The 24,197-nt window shown below is 33.7% G+C and overlaps 1 long non-coding RNA gene across 1 annotated transcript; it reads left to right on the top strand.

Moving 5' to 3' along the window:
- Positions 1-22,022: 22,022 nt before the first annotated feature.
- Positions 22,023-23,925, top strand: LOC149963301 (uncharacterized). Its single transcript, XR_016480765.1, has 3 exons — positions 22,023-22,046; positions 22,601-22,644; positions 23,822-23,925. It is a non-coding gene; the product is annotated as an uncharacterized LOC149963301 (long non-coding RNA).
- The last annotated feature ends 272 nt before the right edge of the window (positions 23,926-24,197 follow it).

The raw sequence follows: 24,197 nt of genomic DNA, 5'->3' as shown, positions 1-24,197 counted from the left end.
AGTTTAAAAAAAAATCCATCTTACACTTTAAAATGTTTTCAGAGTGTGGATTTTTTGTTATACTATTTGAGTTTAAATTCGCTTAATTTCCTAAATATCAAATTTACAACACCGTTCGAAACCAGTCCAGTCTTCATTTTCACGAAAAATCCTTTTAAGGAGGATAAGGATGCTTTTGCGAACCTTTTTTCTCTTGATGGAAAGGTAAGTTCAACTTCTTGGAAATTAAAAAAAAATATCCACATATCTTTTCGATTACTTCCGTTTAAAATGTTCTTCAAAATAAAAGTTTGGTCTTCAATTAGAATGAACTTTTTCAAATATTCTATTTAATTTCTTTTTTCAACTTTAAAATTATTATTTAATGTTATCATCGATATGTTAGTTTTATATAACGCTTTATAAAATTTTCTTTATTAATTTTTTCAACACTAAAAATTATAAAAAATAAGAACGTGATGAAGTTTCACTAAATAACCATAAAAATATAAAACTCTTGCTTTAAAAGATTTTAAAACTGAACCTTTAAATAAAGAAAGATATAATGTAAATAATCGGAAATAACTTCCTTGTACTTTTATATTTTATTTTGGGTCATTAATCTCTATTGTTCGTTTTATAAGGGTAAAAACTGATATTGCGTCCGACATTTGGAAATTATTTCCAGGGTTTTATAACTACGAAGATAAGGATTCCTATGAATTTGATACCTATAGATTCTTATAATCCTAGTACACACATCCAAAATTAAATCAAAAACTACTAAACATAATTCTGAGAAATAACTGTTTTTAGGTGGCCGTTATTTTAATGCAAATAATTTAGATTTCAGCGCTGATGTTGTTCACAGGATTAATTGCACCAATGATGTTTATCATTAATACGAACAGAATGTTTTATAGAATAAGATTCAAGCTTCTTTGTCAAATGTATTTCGAACAATTTGAAAATGTGATTCGGATCTTTTTGTCAAAAGGTAAATTTCTCTAATCTTTTTGAAATATTTGCGCACTATTAGTTGGAAATCAACCCATCTGCATTTTACCTCGATCTTTTCATTCTAGGCAATTTAGAGCAAATCCCAAGCTTGATAATTTTTTATTATGTTACAGATATAAATCTTTCTAACATTATATTCAAATTTTCTTGGGCGTTTTGGTCTTTTGGGATATTTATCGTGTCGCTTGTATTAATTTCTTCCCTGAAAACGGAATTTTCCACGACGTTGTACATTTTGATAGATACAATTTCGGACATATTAGCCAATGTCCACCGATTGAGACCCATTATCTTTAGAGATACATTCATCGGGGATTTCATCGAGGTAAGTCTATTTTTATTAATGGTATTGTAAACTTTATTTATTTTAAGACAGTTTGAATAATCTCAAAATAAAGTTTTGACATTTACATCACTTAAATATTCGTAACAAATTTATAATTCCAAATGATGTATAGCTAGACCTCCTATGGTTGTTACAAATTGTAACGGCCAATTCGTTTGGCCACCAGACTTGTCCAACTATAATTTATGCAGTGTATACTTTTTAGTAGACCAACGCGCAACTTTTTTTCGGTTGACAATTTGTTTGAGATATACAACTGTTTGAAATTATCCCAAAAAAATGGGTTATTCCGTAACTTCACTGGAAGGGTACTTTAAAACATATGATTTTTCACCTGTTAACGGTTTAATATTTCAATTATCGAAATCGCCGACATAAATAATTTTGAAAGGCTCAGCCTAATTTAATTCAGCAAACATTGTAGCAGATGACAACAAAATATACGACTATCCAATTTGAGGTCACCCATTTCATTGTAACCAACAATTTTTTTTGTATAGTCGCATTGATGGTGGAATAGTGTGAGCAGCGTAGAATGACCAATTAATTGGTATATCGGATATGAACAAATAATTTCACGATTTTCTGTCTTCAAATTTGTGTAAATTCTGCTGTTCATACAGAATTCAAATAAAAAGGACAACATCCAACTGGCGGAATACATGAGCAAAAATAATTTGTGGCTGAAATTAAATGACGCCGGAGAAGCTTATTTTCTATTTGGAGAAATCGATTCTTTTGCAGTATTGACAACAATGACAACCCTCTTATTGCTTTCAACCGAAGATTTGAACATCAAAAAGGAAGACGCATTGTACTTTGGAAATCATTTATTCTTCAAGAGCTTTGCTTTTCCCGTTAGTCAAAATATAAATGGCGCCTGTTTGGAAAAACTAAATCAGAAGCAAGTATTATATTAGTTTTATGTTCTCTCAATTTGGTATGCTTAAGGAACACTTAAAAATATTATTAAGTTGCCGTAGATTTTTAAATTTCGCTTTAAATAACGTCTAACCAATAATTATAATAAAAATCCGGGTTCTCTGTAACTTAATTTAATATAAATTAATCGGGAATTGTTATTAAGTAAATAAAATTTCAAGAATTAAGCTAGTGTGTTATAAAATATTTTCAGAATAAAATTTATTTTCTAAAATAGAAGAACAAACCCTTTTACAAACATAACAAAATAATAATAGGTAAGTCACAAAGCGAACCTTTTTAAATTAAACGTCGCCAAAAAGAAAAAGCACTGAAAGAATTGACTTATGTTTCGAAATATGTGAAGTATTTTCTTTAATTTCAATACAATTGTTATTATTTGGCATTGTTATCGTTATTTTTGGATAAGGTGGTTTAGGAATTTGTTACCAGCAGTGAAATAATTAAAACTATTTTTATAACAGAATTGTAAAACTTCAAGAAATGCAATATACTCTTAGAGAATTAAGTCACCGATATTATAATTTCGAGAAGCAATTTTTCGTAGAAGAAAATGAAGAGGTGGTCATGGGTTGGGTAGAGTTCAAATCAACGGCAGCAGTACTCGTTGTCGGAATTACTATTGCGGCGTCTGTATATATACTCAGTGTTCTGTTTATATTTTTCGGTGATCAATTCCATGTACAATACCCTCATTTTAAAGGAAAATAATTGTTTCACCTCTCTTTAAGTCATATTTGTACTGTGACCGATATTGCTTTTGAGATCATGTTTTATTAAATAACCAAAATTGTTTCAAGTGAAGTACATTTCAATAAAACAAAATTCAGCTGAAGCTTTTTTTAAAATAATAAAGAGATCTCCAACCTTGAATAAAATATTATAGTCGCCATATTTAGTTCGCAGAATAAAATTTTAGTCGAAATTCTAATGTTCTAATTGACATGTGAAAATCAATTATTTATCAACCTCTAATGACCATTTATTTCCATGTTTTCCCAACTATGAATGTTACATCCACAACACTCCCTTTACTTACTACGCTCTGTATAAAATATTTTACCTAAAATAACCTAATGTCGTCTTGATAGATTAATGAACTTATCTAGTAAGAGACCAAACGTAGCTGAAATTAAACGAACTGACAAACTTTAATTTATCAAAGCCGAAAAAGGGAAGGAAATATTCACTTCAATCAAAAATTATCCTTTCTCAAATATAAACATGTCTGAACTTTCATTTGAATATATTTCCTTTTAACACCTATTTGCTTAATTATTACAGAAAAATTAATATTGCTTAATGTTACTGAATCGATACAGGGTTTTCATGGGTAAAAGTTCCCAGTGAAAAATATAAACTTGAAAATTACATTAGATTGATTTTAAAAGTTAAGAAAATCCTTGGAAAGTCACCGAATTTTCTAATGGCAAAATTTTTAGATCTTAAGGCTTGGCAAAAGTATGAAATATTTCGTTTCTAATATATAAATACATAAAAACGCGTATTTTTTATACATCTACAAAACAATAAAACAATTTTCAAAATCATAACTGTTGTCAATTATTTGAAGCTAGAGTTCTTGATGACAAAATCATCATTCATTTATTAACTCTAAATCTCTCAATTTTCACTTCAGTTCGTTGCTTGGAAATAATTTAAGTTATCTTGGTTGCAGTTTTAAAATAAACCCCTCTAATCTGCTACGTCAATCCAAAAATTAATGATCGTTTATATCACTTCGAATTTTTATTTATTTTGGAACGTAGTAAAGTACTGCAAGGAAAAACGTTTTAATTCCCAAGCATTTCTTTGAATAAATTATTATATCATTGTTGTTGAAACCAGCCTGCGACGAGGCTTCAAAAATTGATTATCTGTCTAATTTAAATACAGTGTCTTTTTGTACGATAAATATTTGTGAAAATAAAAAACTTTTCCGACGGAACCTTCGGCTTTTGAAGTGGTGGTGTTTTCATAGGAATAACATTGAATCCTGTTGCGACCAGTTATCTAACTTGTGTACGTTAAATAATAATTTAACCTTGCCATCATGTCAGTCAGCCATTACAACTGCCCTACATGCGAGGAAAATTCAAAGGTGCCCAAAGTGAATTCCCTTCTCGGTACTGCCACAAGAAATTCCATGCTCTTAAATGTCTGGGAATTTCAAATAAAGAGCTGTCTAAAATTTATAACCACGTTAGCGGAATTAGCAGTTCTACCTGCAATAAATGTGAACTAAAAGAAAAAGAGCAGCGCTCTGATCCCGTTATTTTATGCCAAGAAAACGACCAAGATCCTAGTAGGGATATTATTATCAGATCCCCGGACAACGAAAATAGTATAGTCAAACTGCTTTTCACTTCTGGAAAAAGATGCTACGCCATTCAAAACCCAGTTTATATCCTCATCCATGCTTGATATAATAACGGAGCTGCAGAGCTAGGCGGGAAACTGAGACCAGAAATGAGACATCCATACTTATATAATCACCTTGTTCAAACTATTGTTAATCTATTATCCGAAATGGCGTTGGTTAAATCAGAACTACATGTCAGTAAACAAAATACCACAATTTTAAGGAAAAAGAAAGATCTGGAATGTGAGGTTGGGAACCCTAAACTGCAAAATATCTCCATAAAGGAAGAAATAAAAAAATGCAAAAGCAATCTACAAGCTTGGACTTTGTACCCTCAAACTGATGAAAAATTAACGACCTATATAAATATTAACGCAGGCGTGGAAAGTAGTGATAAGGTGGAAGCAATGGCTAACTGGGCTGCAGTTGCGCGAAGAGGCAAAGGGAAAAACTCTCACTCAAATGCAACTGTTCAGAAACGTAAACTGAATAAACCCAGAGTAATCATAGGCGAATTTAAGAATACTAGGTATGAAGCCGTTCGGTCTGAGTAGATCACTATCCTGAAGAAATCCGCGGTGTCTGCCACGAGTTTTCAACCAGAAATGACGACGAGCGACGTAAAAGAACTTTTGCTAGCGAAAAAAAAATTAACAACTCTAAATATTTATTAAGCAAAATACGACACTTACTCATCATTCTACATCTCAACCAATTTGGCTGATTTTAATGAGCTAGTATCTCCAACGCTCCAAATATCCTAGTGAAGGAGTACAAAGGTCAACTTTATAAAAAACAATGCCAAATCAGTCAGGGATAATGAAATCCACTCAGAACAAACTTTCGATATATCTCTGGAAATCTTCTCTCTGGAAGTCTAACTCAAAATCATAGCCCGTCATAACGCCGTTGCTCTAACAAACTTTAATATTACTCACAATATGACGAAAAAAAAATTTAAAAAATATCAAAACGTGCGAGGTTTGCGCACCAAATTCGATAGCCTCTTTACTAATCTAACAGACGAACAATTAGACATTGTGTGTCTAACTGAAACTCATTTAAACAGCGCATATTTTAACCGTAATTTCATTTCATCTATTTAAGTGTGTGATCGAGCAGACCGGCACATTGATCCGACAAACATGACCAGGGGGAGGGACATTAATATTATATAATAAATCCATTAAAGCCGTGAGACGCACCAACCTTTAAATTACTAGCGAGGCGGTGTAGCTCGAAATCCAACTTCCAATAAATTACTAATCGACAACCATTACTTCGCTCAAACTAGGCCAAACAACAAACTAATACACTATCAAGAATCTCTTCAAGACCTACATATAAAATAATAACATAATAATTCTAGGCGACTTCAACTCTCCGGAAGTAAACTGGAACTTCAATAGCACCAAATAATGTACCTCCCTCGTAAAGCCAAAAGCTGAGTCAATGATCGATTTTACCCACACACTTACTCTAATGGACTAATCTACTTATTCGCTAATTTTATCATCCTTTACAATGCAGTCCATAGGTGGTTCCTTTTAACTTAACATTACGTATATAATAATCTCCACCACTCTCCCCCTATTCGGCTTTCCGTTGCTATGCAACTCGTTTTGAAATTTTTAATATTTAGGCTTAGTTTCTCTATTCGGTGTTATAGTCGCGAGCCAGATTTCCCGCACGGTCCTGCGAGTCCCAAATAGGACGAAAACGGTCTACCGTTGGAATTTCTGACTATTTTATTAAACTTAATTTAACTTTTCACCCGAAGATCTATTTGGTCCGACTTTCGCGTCTTTTTGTTTGCTCGAAGACCTATCTTTACGAGCTATTAGTAAGTTTTTAAATTTCTTCAAATTTGTTTATGGGTTAGCTTTATTATCAGTTTTCTTAATGGGCTAATCTACTTATTCGCTAATTTTATCATACTTTACAATGCAGTTCATAGGTGGTTCCTTTTAACTACAACAGATTAACCCCATAACGAACATTTATGGAAATATCGTCGACCTGGTTATCAACGCACTAATCTCGTCTAGGTCCAGGTAGACGAGACTTATCTACTACCCATCGATAAACCACACCCTCCACTGCAAATTCTATACCACTTTACTTCAACTCTTAATCGACCGGTCAATAATAACTGTAACAACAAGACGAGCAGTTTCAACTTGAAAAAGGGTGACTATCTAAAACGCTATAACTGGGCAACATTGGCAGACATCACTGACGTTAACGTAGCGGTACAATTTTTAGATAATTCAGCATCCATCGCCATCCATAACTTCCTTCCTAAATTCAGTAATAAACGCACTAACTTCAAAAAGACTAAATTTCCAGACTGGTTTTCACGCGAGCTCAGAAAGGCCTTAAAACGTAAATATTACTACCACAAGAATTATTAAAAGACTAACAAAATTGATGACTTGGATAAATTTAAAACTAACCGTAAATAAGCTCAACTATTATTGAAAACAGACCGTCGTAAACATGCTGAAAGCCTGAAAACTGAAATTGAGAATAATCTGAATAAAGTCTGGCAGTACTCTAACAACCGTCAAAAGCTTAAAAACTGTAACATCGCACTACTGGGAAAAAATGAGATCGTTTCCGATGCACACTCTCTAGCTTAAATCTTCAAATCACTCTTTACCAACCTGGGCCACAATCAGAACACACGCGCCGATCATAGTAAATTCAAAAGTACAAATACTAACCCTTTCTGTAAAATTGACATTAGCGACGAAGACGTTAAACAGGCCATAAATAAACTAAATCAAAAAAAAATCTTTCGGAATCGACCACGTACAAGCCACCATTGTCAAAGGATGCGCCGAAACCTTCATTCCAGTCCTGAGCTTCATCTACAATCTGTCACTAACAACTGGAATATTTCCCGACCTCTGGAAACAGGCAATAGTCATAGCGATCTTTAAAAAAGGTAGCGAAACTGACAAAACTAACTTTAGACCGATCTCTTATTAGCAATATGCGTCAAAATCTTTGAAATAATCCTGGAAAAAAATCTCAGTATCTGGTTCAAGCCTCGATTTATCAAAAAAACGATGCATTAGGCAGATATTTAAACTTTAATTCCGAACATAGTAAAAACGTAAAATTAGGAATTCAACAAGTTGGCAAGCCAAAATATACCTCTCCTCGGAAGAATTGTCCCTAGTGGTATTAATTTATCGAGATAACCCTTAAAGATAAATCTCCGCAATTTAGAGTTATTTGTTAAAAATGTTTTCCCAGTTCTAACCCGCCCGGTATAAAATTTTAATTATATATATCGAAAATTTGTTTGATTCGGGATTGCCAGAACTGTAATGTTGTGGGCGAGTGATTAGAAAATAAAATGGCAACCAGAATTATGCAAAATTATAAATGTTTATTTTTATTCAGAACAGTCTATAGAACGTTCTAGATTTCACTTTCATCAATTACCCAACCCTTCTAAGTAATTGTACAGAACTGGTACTCAAGTGTCTAAGACTAGATTTGTCTTAGTTCATCGTGATTGAAAAATAAACCAAAACACACTTACACTTAAGTAAATATCATAAATTATACTGAGTAATTTTAACTAAATTCAAACAACCTAACTATAAACTCTGTCTTCATTAACAGCTGAGAGCTGTTCGATACTAATTACTCCCAATCTACTAAATTAGCCTCACAGGTTGAGTTGATAATTTCAAGGGTATAATTAGGTTATTCCAATTCAAAAAATAATAACAATCAATTTTATCTTACAGCTGACTTGAGTTCGTTCACAATTAATTTAACACTTTCAGTCTTAAACACGCACTGTTCATACACTTAAGTCCATTCACTCACGTTCCAAACGCGAAACACAATTTAACTCTTTTCTTGACCGAAGACCGAACATACTAATTAAAACCGCAAAGTTACCTCATAACTTTTGACCGACACCAGTAGTAGTTCGTCTGACAGCCAAGAACTAAGAAAGACTATATCTTCTATATTGACGGCAACGGCCTTATATACTTTAATTTTGTGTTTTTTTGACCCGTCGAGATTTGACTAAAGTTCGAAAAATTGAAGAGATTATATTTTTTACCCGGTTTGATTGATAGTTCTCCACACGGTGGCGCTATATTATTACTTTGATATAATTTCCACGGGAGTTTTGAATAATTATCCTTTTTCTAAGCGTTATTAAAAGGTAACAATGAACTACTTTTTGTGTTTTAACGAAATTTTTTTAAGAATTTAACAAAAATTTAAATCAAAACCAAAAACCGTACCAAAGAATAAACAAACAAAGTTCAATAAACAATATATACAGATATTGTATTAATCCGTTTAGTAAAACATCCGCCCTTATAATAATGGTTCCTTTACTTTAATATTTTCCCTAAGGAAGTCAATTTCTCGGCGGTGAAAATATCCGCATTGTTACAATGCGACCCGAGTTCAATTCCTGATCACGATCACATTTTACATTAAAATACTACAATATTTAATAAAATATAAGATTAATATAATTTATAAATATTTAATTAAATATAAGATTAATATAATTTACAAATATTTAATTAAATATAAGATTAATATAATTTACAAATATTTAATTAAATACAAGATTAATATAATTTACAAATATTTAAAATGATGTAGAATAAATTATAGTACCTAACGTTATAACTTTGTAAAGGACATTCGCCAAAGCTGTTTTTTTAGAAAAACACCGTAAATTAACAAGCGTTGGTGGCTGAGTGGTTAGAGTACATCTCTTGCACGAGGCAGACCCGGGTTCTATTCCCGGCCGGCGCCAAAAAATCGCAAATTGATACTAAGACGAATACCGTGTACAACGGCTGGAAACCCTGCCATTGGACGTTGAGAGGTTGCATAACACTCAGCACTCGATCCGTCCCAAAGTCATTAAGAAGAAGTTGGAGAGAAAACGCCCGTACAAACACAACAGACTCAACTTCCACAACCAAACATCCTCTTTTTAACGCAAAATGTCAAAAATCCGGGACAAATACTTCTAATATTTAATTCCTCATTTTATAACCTAAGTGAATATTTAGGAGGAGGGGGATATTTTCCATTGTGAACCTTGATGGTTAAATTTTAAATTTCCCGCCCATTGCGAAGGTACACTTTTATATCTATAGAGAAGAGAGGATACTTTTTAAAGGTTGCAGAAAAGAAATTGTGATTTTTTATTTGTTAAGTATGCCGTTACCACAAAAAAGTCAATGGGTTTATACTTTTACTCTCGAAACACCAATCAAATTAGTTGATTTTCTATTTTAACGTTTCTTTTTGGGAGTTTTATTATGGGTTTCAGGTAAATTTTTATCTTACCTATATAGAGTATTAGCACTCTGTAGCTTTGGCCATGGCCGCCCTTGTAAGGGCGATTTTTTTTAGAAAAGCAAAAAGCATGGGTGACGTCGTGTGATGTAACACTGCCATTAAACTATCCTCTTTGTCCTTTCTATAATCATATGCCTTACTGGTATTTCACAACCGAGTTGTCTTGTGGCGCGCGAGACTCCCTGCCGCGATACGGAGAAAAGTAAACATGGTGTCTTGTTCCTCCCAAACTATCGAATTCGCGTAAATGGGATATTCTATTGTCGCGAAAATGATTGATAAACTCAAGAATAATTTTGATTTTTCAAAGTGAAATTAATTTTTCAATTATTTAATAAAATTATGAAATACTACTTTTGTTTCTTGACTTTTCAAAGTTTCAACGATCGTAAAACGACCACTTGTTTTTGTGTTAAAGTGACAAAAAAACCGTAAGTTTGAGTTATTGTAATAAATTTTATTTAAGAGTTAGAGATTTGAATTTGACTAATAAAATACGTTTATTCCTTTACTTTGCAACAATGAAATCTGCCCATGTTTAACAGTGGTAGATCTTCAGTAACTAGATTAAGATCAAAACCATATTTTTTTGAATTTACTTGAGACAAAAGTAACTTTTTTAGTATTCGAGTGTCTCTTTTCAAAAGTACGCATTTATGTTTTTATTGATTAGCTCATTATTGTTGTTTTATTAAGAACATTTTTTTATCTTAATTATTACGATTAAATTAGAGTAATAACTATTTAAGTTGTTTTTATTATATTTTTTAAATAAACCTTTTCATGTTCGTTTAATATATCATTGAAGCTTTTATTTATTTCAAATAATATTGCTTAAAGTGATGATTTTTCATTTAATTTGGACTTTAAATGAGAAGATAATTAAAATTGAAATGATTTACTGTTGATTTACTGGAAGAGAAGCATTCATTAAAATCTAGTCTGGACAAAGTGACTAAAATGCGGTGATGTAGTAGTCTGGACATATATTATTATTTCTCCATACTACTACATCTCTGCATTTTAGTCACTTCATCCAGACTAGATTTTAAAGAATATGTTTATCATTCAGACTACTGCATCACTGCATTATATTCACTTCGTCCAGACTTGAATTGCAAAATAATATATGTCCAGACTAATGCATCACTGCATTTTAGTCATTTCGTCCAGAATATTCGTCAACGTTTACTATTTGTGAACTTGTCCCCGTGACATATTAATCTTACGTATGGTACGATAGTAGATTCGTACCGTTCACTGCAGTTCAGACTCTACTGCGTTTTAGTCACACCCGATAAATTGGTGTAAGAATAAAAATGTATTAAATAAATATCTCTCTATGACCAACTTAGATTAGCTTAAACTATAGCTCAAAGCTTTTTAACCAATATGTTTGCTTATATCGTGAACAACAAACTAAGCAATTAAAGTTAACTTTCGGAAATTTTAAGTTTCCTTTGTTTTTTCCTTACCGCTGACCCCAAATTAAACCATTATTTCGTGTTCCCGTGCACAAAATTATAGAGACTCGTAAATTGATCGACAATCTTTCATGAAAGCTGTGTTGCTTAACATTCACGTACAGTGCTGAAAAATATAATTGGTTTCTGAGGGCTTCAGCGTCAAAGCTATCTCGGTTTAAATAAATAGAAACATGACATCACTTCAACTACTACTGTTGGGAACATGGATTGTCCCTGTGACCTGAAAAATTGTATCAATAAACCAATTACCTTTTCGGAGACTTTTGACAATTAACTGATTAATTATTTGCATCAATCTCTTCTTTTGAAGGAAAATCCCGACTCTGTGGTTGACTCGTATATTGTGTTCACACCAATCGATCGAAAAATGCCATCATTTTAGACAATTTAGCTTCCTTTTCAAAGAAAAATCTTTAATTATATTTGGTGTTTAATAAAAGTAGTCGAGGGCTTTTACCAAAAGAAAACTTAATCAATTTCATTTTATATTTAATAGGAGCTTTTTAGTCGTTCAACCTAATTTATTAAGATTAATTTTCTCTCCCAGTCAAGTCCCATATGAACTGCTTCGTATCAACTTGCTGACGTAGATCACACCACGGTTCACAATTATGTAGTAAAGGTTTAATTGCTAACGCGGTTTCAAAGTATAAGAGAGAGCAGCACCAATTTTTACGCTATGCGCAGTAAAATTATATAGAAGTGATGTCGTGTTTCTATTTGTTTAAACCGTGATAGCTAGCACGCTGAAGCTCTCACCACGTGTAAATGTTAAAACCAATTATTATTTCGGCACTGTACGTGAAAGTTAAGCAACACAGCTTTACGCAATAATGTCGTTGGCTTTTCGTGTCTCTAATTTTTGGACTCAACACTAGGGGTCACGTATTGTCGAAATAATGGATTTTCGAACGATGCGTTAGCAATTAACTATAATTTGGAGTTAGCGTTAAGATTTCACATGACAAAACGAACGAAACGTGTAAAGTTAACTTTAATTGCTAAGTTGGCAGTTAGTGATAAAAGCAAACCCTCCTTCTGTATAAAACTCTGAGGCGACAGCGTTGGAAGAACACATCTTTTATTCGCCCACCTGTGACTACGAGTAAGTAGAGCTTCTTTTAAATTCACCACTAGGTTATGAACACTGAATTTCGGGTAATAATAAAGTTTTAAGGATGGTTTTATTTGTTCGGGCTTATTAACCCAACTGCTTACCGGTAACATTCTGGTTAAAAAGTTTGAGCTAATCTTAGTTGGTGGAATTGGTCATAGAGGAATATCTATTTAAGAAAATTTTTAAACTTTCACCAATTATTCTACTATTAAAATTTAAACTATTTGTTAAAAAGATATTGAAAAGTTCTTTTTTTAAATAAGGTGGCCCTTCGAAGGGGTAAGGCAGTCTCAGATAATTTCTACACAGAGTTCGTGCATTTAGCACTGTTAAAGGTACATATTTTCAAGAGTTTGCGAGTTCTATTTAGTACTGTCAAAGGTACGGCAGTGTACACCGAGTTCGCAGAGTGTCTTACCCCTCGGGCCTTCCTGTTTAAATTTGGCTCTTACGTAACAGTCTCTCACTTAAACAAGTCAACGAGCTGGTGCTTCATCGTTAAGAATAAAAAAAATAGTCCGTGTGCATGTCGCCCGTGTGAATAATATTCTAATAAAGCTGTGTCTTGTTACGTAAGAGAAACATTTTGACCAATTGAACAAGAACACTTTCTATTTTATAACTATTGGCAGCAAAAAAATATATTTCGTCAACTAATGAACTATTAGTTCATTGTAACCCGGCCACCTGAATTAATGGCTTCAAAAGTCGCTTGATGACTTAGGCCTAAGGTGATGCCTTGGGTATTAGCCTAGCTGATTATTATTATTATTATTATTATTTTTTAATTCTGAAAAAAATATACGTTGTATTTCGAAAGGAGTCTGTATTAGAATTTTAAAATCTGACAATACGTAATGAGACTGCTGAGTTTTAGGAAAGTAAAAATAACAGTTAAGATTATAGATACAAAATCTAAGGGTCGGTAAAGTGCCCCCTCTTTGTAACCCAAACAAACGCACCTATTAAGCAACACACGATAATCATTACGCACCATAGTAGTTAAGGAAAATATTTTTTTTTAAACTTCGGACCATTAAATATTTACTGACAATTAAAATCGTTTGAATGAAAAAGTCGGCGAAGAAGTTGATATAAAGCGGAAATACTTAAACGCGCCGAGAGAAAGTAGCCTCGAACTAGCTTAAATACACCTCAAACAACGTAACGTTATTTTTTAAATGATTTACGTTCCACGCGTGATTTTCTATTTTTCCACCTGTGAATTTAAATTATGCGTGTGATTCGGTTGTGCCACTATTCTGAGTTTTACGGAGAACCGCCGCTTTGCGAAGCATTCCTTTGTAAGTTTTTGACATTTCAGCGCTTGATAACCCTCTTAATACAGGCGTGCCAACGGTTTTTGGTTAAGGGCCAAATTACAAAATTCCAAGTATGTCTCGGGCCGAACTTTTGCAATTGGTATCACAGGAATAATCGAACATAACAGGAAATAGACCCCTCTACTTTAGTCGGTTGTTGCGCGAGCCAGTTCAGAACCTAAATTAATTTATTATTTGGCGACACATTTTAAGTCAAGGAAGGCGGCAAATTGTAAAACGCATTTCGCGTACAACGTACAAACTGCTTTTGCGCAAAACCGATGGCTCGTAACGAAATATTCATAAGAACCGTTTATGTAGAAAATTATTGGGCCTTATTTTATTATTAGGGTTTATAGAACTTAATTCAAAACGCAGTTTTGTGCACCAAATATCCGGTATAATAAATTGTGTTTATTTTGGAAAACGGCGTAAAAAGGTAAGGGGGGAAACTTCGCCGATCCAATCTAGGTTACAAATAAATACAAATGATTTTATCATCCATCGTCTCTGTTAAGTTTCTAATTTCTATAGGAAAATCGCAGCTACTAAATTAGTGTAACAATTTTCAAACAATAACTAGATGCTAGTCCCAATACTTTGATATTTGACGCTCTGTTGGTTAATTTGTGTACCTAGTCGAGCATAATTTTTGTATAAAGAGGTTTTCATCCGAATAAATAAATCATAATACGGTTTTGGTAAATGTGAATAGTAGAAGAAATACTTGCTAGAGTGAATTGAAAAAAATCTTGCTATTGTGAAAATGCTTTAATACCGGTAGTGGGTAATTTTAATTTGGAAATTAGCGTTTTTCTTTAGGTTAAAGTCACATACAGTTGGGAAGTATTGATTTGCAATTACTTATCTGGTAATTTCAAATAGCTTGGTGCATAGATACTTTGATTGATATTTAAAAAAATAACTTCATTAAATACTTGTCAAAATTATACCGTTCAAGAAGATAACCCCATCTTCGTGAACGAAATCATTTTGAAGCGTCATGTTTTAGTTTTTTGAAGGAACTTAATTTTAAATTAATTTAGGTTTATTCGTTGACTTGCAGTAAAATCTTTTATGTTTAAGCAGTGGCCCCTAATTTTCCAATTTAAAAAAAAACATTTGGACGATAAAGACGGATTTGTTTCTATCAGTTGATGGACAACTTATGATCTTTAATTCCTGCGTTACCAGATGGTACTTGGATTATTAAAGTAGACTCAATGTATTGAGAAAGCCTAGGACTTCTCATGGTATTTGATTTCGTGAGGACAAACGATGGTACTTACATGTACTCTCCTGGAAAACGTTTTTGAGTGATTTTTTACGGTCTTAGTGGAATTATGGTCTTTATCGGTTTTTTATATAAAAATATTTAAAGAATAACCGGAGTTTCCGTCGTTTGTAGATATCTCAAGCAACGGGCCTTTGTCTTTGGGATAAAAAAATTAAATAATCTTCGAATTATAATCTGACTTATAAATAAAACGATTAATTTGATTTTCAATGAAAGTAGCTTAGAATGCCCAGAATATGGTTTAAATTTTAAAATCAGCAGAAAATTATAAAACTGTTATTATTTGTTAAATATCAAACATTTCAAATTGCGAACCGAATCTTGCATTTTTTAAATATTTAAAATGAAACTCGAAAAATGTTAAATAATTTCAATTAAAATATAATCTCGAGGATATCAAAATTTGCCCTAACAAAAACAACGTCACTTCGAACTTTGTTAACCCAGCTTGAGAGGCCAGAAGAATTCACAAATCCCAAAGTTTATTAAATCAAATATTCCCAAGAATATTAAAACGCACAATATTTTATTAATTGATGTTGATTTTTGTTTGTAAGCTAAGGTGCAAAGTGATTAAGCTCTGCGATCAATTTTGCTGTGTGGTTATTCTTCGAAAATAAAATAAGGGCAGAAAACTATTACAATCTATTGAGAGTTAGTGAAGATCCGTGAATGTTTTTTTAATGAAAACCGCTTTTGAATACTAAAGGAACTGGAATTTCGAATGTAGTAACGTATTCATTCCAACCCTTTTCCTGCTAACCGTTCACCATTAGTTCAAAATATCACCCTTTCAAAAATAATTTCCAATTGTTTTACACAAATTAAATTCGTTTTATATAGAAATGTTGAACATGAAGGTGTTGGCGGTTCTTGGAACACTTTGTCTTTTCTTAAGCGATGTCCTGTCACAATGCCAGAACATGCTACCTGTTTCTCAGGCGGACCAGCAAAGTATAGTATCTATGCACAATCAGCTCAGAGATTCTGTAACCGAAGGATCTCCGCAACTGGTCGATAACACAGGTGTTGTTCTTCCTCAGGCTGTGAATATGAAAAGATTGGTGAGTACAGATTTGCGGCTGAGAAAGAGTTTTTGTGCGCGTACGCAAAGTAACGCAAGCCAATAGGAAAAGTGAAAACGAATCATTAGACATTTACAAGTGTAGGAACATTTTGGTAGAGTAGACTTGCAAAAGGAGACGGGGTAGACTCTAAATTAAAGGGAAACCTAATAAAGCTCTAGAAAAGTGACCAAGGTGGTAGTTTAACATTTACCAAAACCTTATTTGATTTCAGCAAACCAAAATAATCGTGCTTAAATAAATATTTTTTTTAAATATTAAATATAATTGATTGTTAAAGGCAGAGTGGAAAATATTCGTTTCTTAAGATCCTTTACATTAATCTCTATTTTAATCCTCCCAACCCTTCCATTACCACACCGAAAAATATCGGAATCTTAATGTTCATACAACGAAATAATTTTATCGCAATATGTTGAACACTCTGAAAGCTACAACACCTTTTCTTTTGTCCAAAGCATCTAGAATAGAAAAAGGCCAAACCAAAATGCCTATTACAGTATTTGGTAAAACCAAAAAAAAAATATACCTTTTTCTAAATAAATATTTTTAACGCAGTTCACCTGACAGGTAGTTGTCCTTAAACTAATATAAAATATATTTTTAGTACAGAGTTCTACATAAGATACACTTAATGCAACTATTGACCGCGCGAGTATAAATAATCGACTTCAATGCGATTTTAAACAATTTTAAAAGCTCATGCGAAAAACAAGATGCGTTATTAATAATCGCTTGATGCATTTTAGGTGTTTCTCAATTTCGACGAAAGTTTGAAAATGCGATAACTTCTCAACCGTTGGTTGTAGAGGGAAAATTTGTCCACTTTCTATGAATCGACCATTGTGAATTCAAAAACGCGTGAGTCAGTGCCGTAGAACCAATATTTAAAAAGTTGACAAAAATGAGTTTTTACGGTAACCGCCAAAACTATTAATTTTTGGCGGACGAAACCTATAAATAACGAAAGACATTGGAAAAAAATAATAGTGGCAATTGGTTTTCTAGCAGAATTAAAAAGAGGGCAAAAATTTCACCTGTCGAAGACTTTTTAAACAGAGTGTACTTAAACGCCTTGAGCTTTCCTTGTCCCGCGAGAGCACTTACTGTATCGCAATCAGTAAAACAATGAAGCCCAATAAGTGCGTTACATACATCTGACCCTAAAGATGAGGCAAGTTTGGTTATGTCAACTATTCTTACGTTATTTTTTGTGCCTCTCGCGACAAAAAGGTTCTTTGTAATTTGAGAACTATAAAAGCTATGCGTAAAATAAGCACATTGGTGTCGTCAGCTGGTACTATTATGTTGGATTATTCTTTTTCGGCGAGTTTAGCGTGGTGAATTAATCGTGAATCGGCCTCTTCTTGATTCGTCTCCAGTTCCGATAATACTTCGCAGTTACGTTTCCGCAGTTTAGTGCATATACCGTTACATGACACGATCATGGTCTTTTTTCCTAGCCGATTTCTCATTTCTCGCGTTTTCCAATTTCTTTCGAGGTAGCTGAAAAGGTTAGTTTTGCTTTTGGAGCTTTTTAAGAGCCGTCTCCAATTTTTTATTCTGTGAACCGGTCTTATTTCGTGGAAAGCAACGCCACCGTCAGACCCTCTATTTACGCGATCAGCCGATTTTATCGAAATTTCGGGGTAAATATCAAACTCAACGTCAATTCGGTTGCTGACTCTACCAACCTTGATCATCTGTTGAAAAATTTGAACCGAAAGGTTTTCAAAAGTATTGTTTTCTCCGTGTATTTTCTGAATTATTGACATAGCGTCGATCAAAGTAGCCTTGGAACCAAGTATATTTTCAGTCAGGGCTACCTTATTCTCGAGAAATTTGGCGAAAGACGCTTTGTTGGTCTTTTTTAGCGATCCATCAGCATTGGCAAGCGTCCATGTTATTGGACCAAGTAGGTGACAAAATTCCTCCTACATATCTAGCTGGCGATTTTCTGCAACTAAAGCCGTGTTCGCTAAACGTCTTTGGTCTGGTTTCAAAATAATTTCCTTGTTCTGTACCTTCAAAGAACGGGGTTTTATAGTTGAGAATGTTTTAGTTATAATTTTTTTAATAGGGTCTTGAAAGATTTGGTATGCTTTTTCACCTTTATCTAAAGCGCTTAGAAGGTCTTGACTAACTTCAGCGGGTGCGAGGATTCCTGATGATATAGTAACGATATCGGAAGGGTCTTCGTCGAAGGGATTAGTCCAATTAATAGCTCATAATTCGTAAATAGCACAAACGTCATCTTCGTCCTTTTTAATTCTTGTGTTTTGCAAATCATGATGATATCATTTTACTCGTTGACTTGGAATTTGCTCTGTGTTCAGAAGTAAGATAATATTTAGAAACCGAACCGGGTTTAAGGCTGAAACCTCGTGTCCCACCCGCTGTTTGAGTATCATTGTTTACCATTCCCTCGGTCGTTTGGTCTACCGCTATTCTATCGAACGGATTTCGACTTTGAAGCTGGACACTAAATCATCCACGTAGAAAATGTTTGTATAAATTTTATGCAGTGTTCTCTAGTTGAATAATTTGGGCATAGTAGATCGGTAAATACCTCCAATAGTTTACTTTGTCAAGAGCAAAAGCCCATGGTATACAGTAATGTCGCAAATAGTGGCTAAATGGAGATACCAATTGCCTTCTCTGTCGGCGCGAAGTAGCCTAAGCAACGTTTCGACTATATCTACGTACATCATCCAATAACGTCATATACTCCATGAATGTATTCATGGAGTATATGAACATGCAAGATGGGTCTTCGAGAGTCGATAAGTATGTAGTTTGGTTTGTTTCCGATATTACGCTTTTGGCTTCGACCAGAATCGCTTCGTCTCGTTCCATCTCAATCCACTTTTCGAAGCTTTTCCAAATCAAACGCATCATTGCTTCGTAAGTAAGTTTATGTTAACGTATAGCTATGTTGTAATGTTTACCTTCCAATACTTTGTTAATAGACCCTTCATCTTTCGTTCCCGACTCAACCGCTAAATCTCGAAGACCTGAATCTCCAAACATTTTTCCAATAATGGACATTAAATTACAAATTGTGGGAAAATTCCCCATCATTATTACGACATTTTACAGGTATTCTTGGTTGCCCCCTACAACTTCCGCGGCTTTTGCATACAGAGCTTGGTTGAAAACAACTGCGATATTTTCGAGACCAAGTGATTCTTTGATTTTTAAACACTGGCTTATTATCGCCTGTACCGTGGACATTTCTGTCGCTTGCGCATTGATAGTTGGTAAATATTCAACAATATCCGCTGTAGGTGTCGCTCCGTCCATTTTCGTAAGGATATTGAATCCCGCCCAAGAGCAAACTCGTTGCTTTCCACAGCAGTGATTTCTTGAAAATGTCCATAGTAAATCCTGGACTCAAGCGTTTTGTACCGCTGAGATTGTGTACTCCGAAATGTTTTTCGGTATAATAGCTGGGGGACTTCGCTTTTTACCAATTAAGTAAATACTCATCGGTTTTTCTACCACTTCTATAGTTCTTTTATCTTTCTTGCTGGTTGTAGAAGGCGGTCTTGGAGGCAAACGCGAATTTGACACATTTTGAACCATTATTCCGATAACTCTATGTGATGTTCCAGAACCACTTAAGACTTCTTCTTGGCGGTCAATGTTACCGAAAGCAAGCACGGTTGGGACATTTGGGTGAACGTTAGAGGGTAGAGGAATGGAATCGATGGCGACGCTCTGTAATTTTTCGATACAGTGGGCGGTGTCTATTTCTTCAAGATTTGAATAAGATATGGAATGTCCCAAGTTGTTGATAATTTTTAATAGCTCTACATTTCCCGTAAGATATTTGAGTGCCCATGGTAATAAAATACGTTTTGGAGTAAAGATTTTGCCCGATGAAATTGCATATATAACGTCCTGTGATAGCTACCATACCGTTCTAGATAATTTCGCTAAAATAATTTTATTTTCTACAATTAAAGTACTCCTAGAAACTCTTGTAAAGATTCCGGTATTAATATATAATTTGAATCAAGTTGTCTAAGGTCCAGTGGCCAATTTTGTTCAGCGACGCAATTTTTTATATATTTTCTCAAAGAAATCGCCGTGCTTGAAATCATTGCCGATGAACTATGTTTCTCCGTTAATTCATCGAATTTGCGTTTTAATCTAATGAATTCTTCAAGTAATGTATCAAGCGACATATTGTCTGATCTGACATACAATCTGCGATCAACGTTTTAAAAAACAAGCGACGTCCCGAATTCCCCTTCCATATTTCTTTTAAAATTTGATGTGGTTGACGGCAATATTTCATTTCCTGGTACACGTTCGATATTCATTAAACTTACTAGCTTGGCTGTAAGTTCAACGAATGAAAGAAATGACTGTTTAGAAATAATCTCGTACCTTAAATATTCATAAAGATGATTTACAGCTGATTGTTCCGCCAATTTATATGATTCAGAGGGGGTCTCTACTTCGTGATGTTCAGTCCTTGACTCGCGTGTGTAATTTTTATAACACGATTTGTGGTAATGAGCTTCTGCCGCAATTATATCTCTTTAGGAAATTGCTATCATTTTCTGATCACTCCGTTTAATAGCAATATCGCGTAATTTTAGGTTAGATCTCAGTTCGAGAGCTTGCGTTAGTGCTTCACGAGTATTAGTTACGATTTTGAATTTGCTACGTTCACAGAATATACAGATTTTTTTCTCAAACTCTGGTATCTGATGGCGCATTTCGCGTAGATCGACGGGCCTTTTCAAAATCACTGTGTCCAATCACGTCTTCTTCCGAACGCTTCTTTTCCAATTCGTCTAGAAGTTTTTTCAATGTGAATGTTGACATACAATTTCGGTGGTAAAATACATCTGGAACGCTTGAAGCAGCTCCATTCTTTAAGTCCCAAAATTGCCTTGAAGTTTCTAATTGTGGCAGCTTTAATAAGAGAATACCAAGATTCGAAATCTTTGGGTTTTACTATGTCGTTTAATTTCGTCTATTTACACAAATTATACACCTGCCATTGACCTCGACCGCAACTCCTAATTTTCATTTACTCTTCGACATTTTTTAAAATAAGCAATCCTTTATAGAGACATCTCTTTCTCTAAACGCTCCCGAGTCCCAGAGTATTTTTTCTCGCAAATGCCTTTTTAACAAACAATATAAATACCGTGACTCATTTTCGAACACAACGTCCTTTTTGACACGTGATATAAAACAAAACAAAAACTGCTCAGGGCGATCTTCTCGGGTGATAAAGGGCAACGAAAAGCGATCTTCACTGAAAACCTCTAAAAATTAGTAAAAGGACACAAAAAATACTCTTCTATAAATATTTCCGACACTACGTACTAGCGCCCCCTCTCTTTGTACTGTGTATAATTCGGTGAGTATTTATAATAGATGCACGTGCGTTCCGTCGTTTGAAAGGTAGGAAACCCATCTAACGTATAGTAGACCAAAAAAATAAAACTAATTATTACGGCATTGGTAATGTAAATATTTCTTTCTTGTTAACTTAAGGAAGATATTTTACTTGACAAACTATTTGGTAATACAATTATCTAGCGAATAAAAGCTGTTTCATCAAAATCAATAGGATTACTAACACCCTAATTTTTTAGCTATAAGATTTATAAAACTTTTTTTTAGCATTGGGATAACAGTTTGTCCGAAGCAGCTGCGGAAATGACGCAAACATGTCAATTTGATCATTTGATAACGGACAGTAAGTTTATTATAAATAATTAATTTTCGCGGTTTTATTGAAAAATGCGTTATTTCTTCTAAAGATCATGAAAATTTGGTAAACTTTCTCTTTTAAAAAAAGCACGGTGATGGTAATATCGCTTACAAAATGGTAACTCAACCTTTTATTAAAATTAATCTAAAATTGGGTAGACCTGAATCGAAATTTCCGTCGAAAATGTCTTGTATTTGATAACACGATATTATAATTGAAATTGAAACAAATTCGAGTTCATTTCACTGGCCGATGCCAACGGCATTGGTTTAAATTTAGTTGCCCGGATTCCTGTTGGATCCAAATTTGCAATGGGATAAAATCAATTGCGTATCACTGAGATTGAATGGTCTCAAAACCACAGGGAATTTACTCTAAAGTTATTTAATTAACTAGTTTGAAAATTCAGACATCTGTTCTTTTTCAGAACATAATTTTTGTATAAGAATGAGCCACAAGGATGTTTTAATTTTACTTTATTTTCTCAATCGGTGACACATTTGGGCAGTTCCCAATGTAATTGGTTTCCTTCCTTTTAGGTCCAAACTACAAAGCCAGTGGACAAAACATTTATGAAGGATATGTAAGTTGGATAAAGTTTTAACATACCACAATTTAAATGGGTTGGAAAACGTTGCGTTCCGATAGTTATTAAAATGTTTGATACAATGCAATTACAGTTTAAATTCGATGATCTGTTAAGTGGTGTTACCAGTGTGTGTTAGTATTACAAAAACATAGTAATGTCAAAGATTATTTTAAATTTAATTTTATTTATTTCAACTTCCACAAGCTTTAAAAGAGTAAAACCAAGAAACGCGGTCGATTGACATTTGCAATAAATATCTATAATAGCCTTTTTACGTTATTAGCGTTTACACGAACCCTCTGAAACCTTGCGAGGGATTAAGCAACGATTGTACTGAGCCGCGAAGACAGTCACCGATTTTGGTCCTAAGGTCTCAGACCACTTCTGCCGCACTGCTTAGAAGGCCAGTTTGTCAGAAATTCAAGTAGTCATCGCTGTTGCTTTAAAAAACAACACTAGCGCATTTCATTGCGCCAGTTAATTTTTTTATGGTTTCTGTCTAGAAACAATATTCTTTGAATTAACTTTCCATTTGTTTAAAAAGTACAACATATTCCTTCCTTATTCATCCGTCTTATAACGATGCCACAGCAAGGTGAGCCAGGTTGGATCCTAGCTTAAAGCACTTAGTTAAAACCCGAAACGACTCCTTCTGCATTGAGTTTCCTACTTATTTTCCTCACTGGTTGAAGGTGTAATAGCAAGTGTCAGTTGCCGTTGGCTCGTGAGTAATAAAGGGCTAGCTTCTACCCTTCTACGCAGTATAACCCAGTCACCGGGAACAAAAATGCAATAAAATTACTATATAACTTAAGCAGCTAATAATCAATACATATATTTTATAACCAAACTTTAACCGAATAACTTTTATATAAACTCACAGTTGTGTGACTACATGGCACTTATACAAGAGCTTGTGAAAAACAAGTTCTCCAAACGTGAAAAAGAGATAGATTTAATCGACGTATATCGTTTCGGAGGGTACCTGTGAATTACTGCGTAAACCTGGCAATTTAGTGTCATACAAAGTACAGATTTGGTTTATCAAACAATTTATTTCACATTAAAGGGTCAAGCAATGTATTTCGTTTGAAACGTTAAATAGCGAAACGGCTCCACGCCCTTTTTCGAATAAAATGCTTGCTTTAAAGTACCGTTAAAATTTTTACAGGTTAAAGATCTTACCTTTTGTAACTACACTGGTGCGTTTTCCAGCTGGAAAAGCGAGATCAAGGACTACATCGACGCAAATCAGAGAAGGCCATTTAATGATAATGGCGGGGCAGGCACCACTGGACACTTTACTCAGGTAACAGCTACATTCATTATTTCATTCAATTGGCATTCAATGAGTATTTCACCCACAATTACATATTTTTACACTTAATTTAAGGGAAATTGATTTTTATTTTGTTAGTTATCAAATACTGAATAATTGTTATATATTACTTGAAAATTTTATTAATTTTAATTTAAAGAAACACTTATTGGATTTTCGATAAAAATTAATATTAAACAGTTATAAATAATCAGATAAGTCAAATCTC

The sequence above is a fragment of the Leiobunum rupestre genome, chromosome 1, assembly GCF_980474605.1.
Source record: "Leiobunum rupestre chromosome 1, qqLeiRupe1.1.hap1, whole genome shotgun sequence".
In the NCBI taxonomy this organism is placed as follows: domain Eukaryota; kingdom Metazoa; phylum Arthropoda; class Arachnida; order Opiliones; family Sclerosomatidae; genus Leiobunum; species Leiobunum rupestre.
Note: the sequence above shows the minus strand (reverse complement) of the source record. Positions and strands in the feature narration are given on the sequence as shown.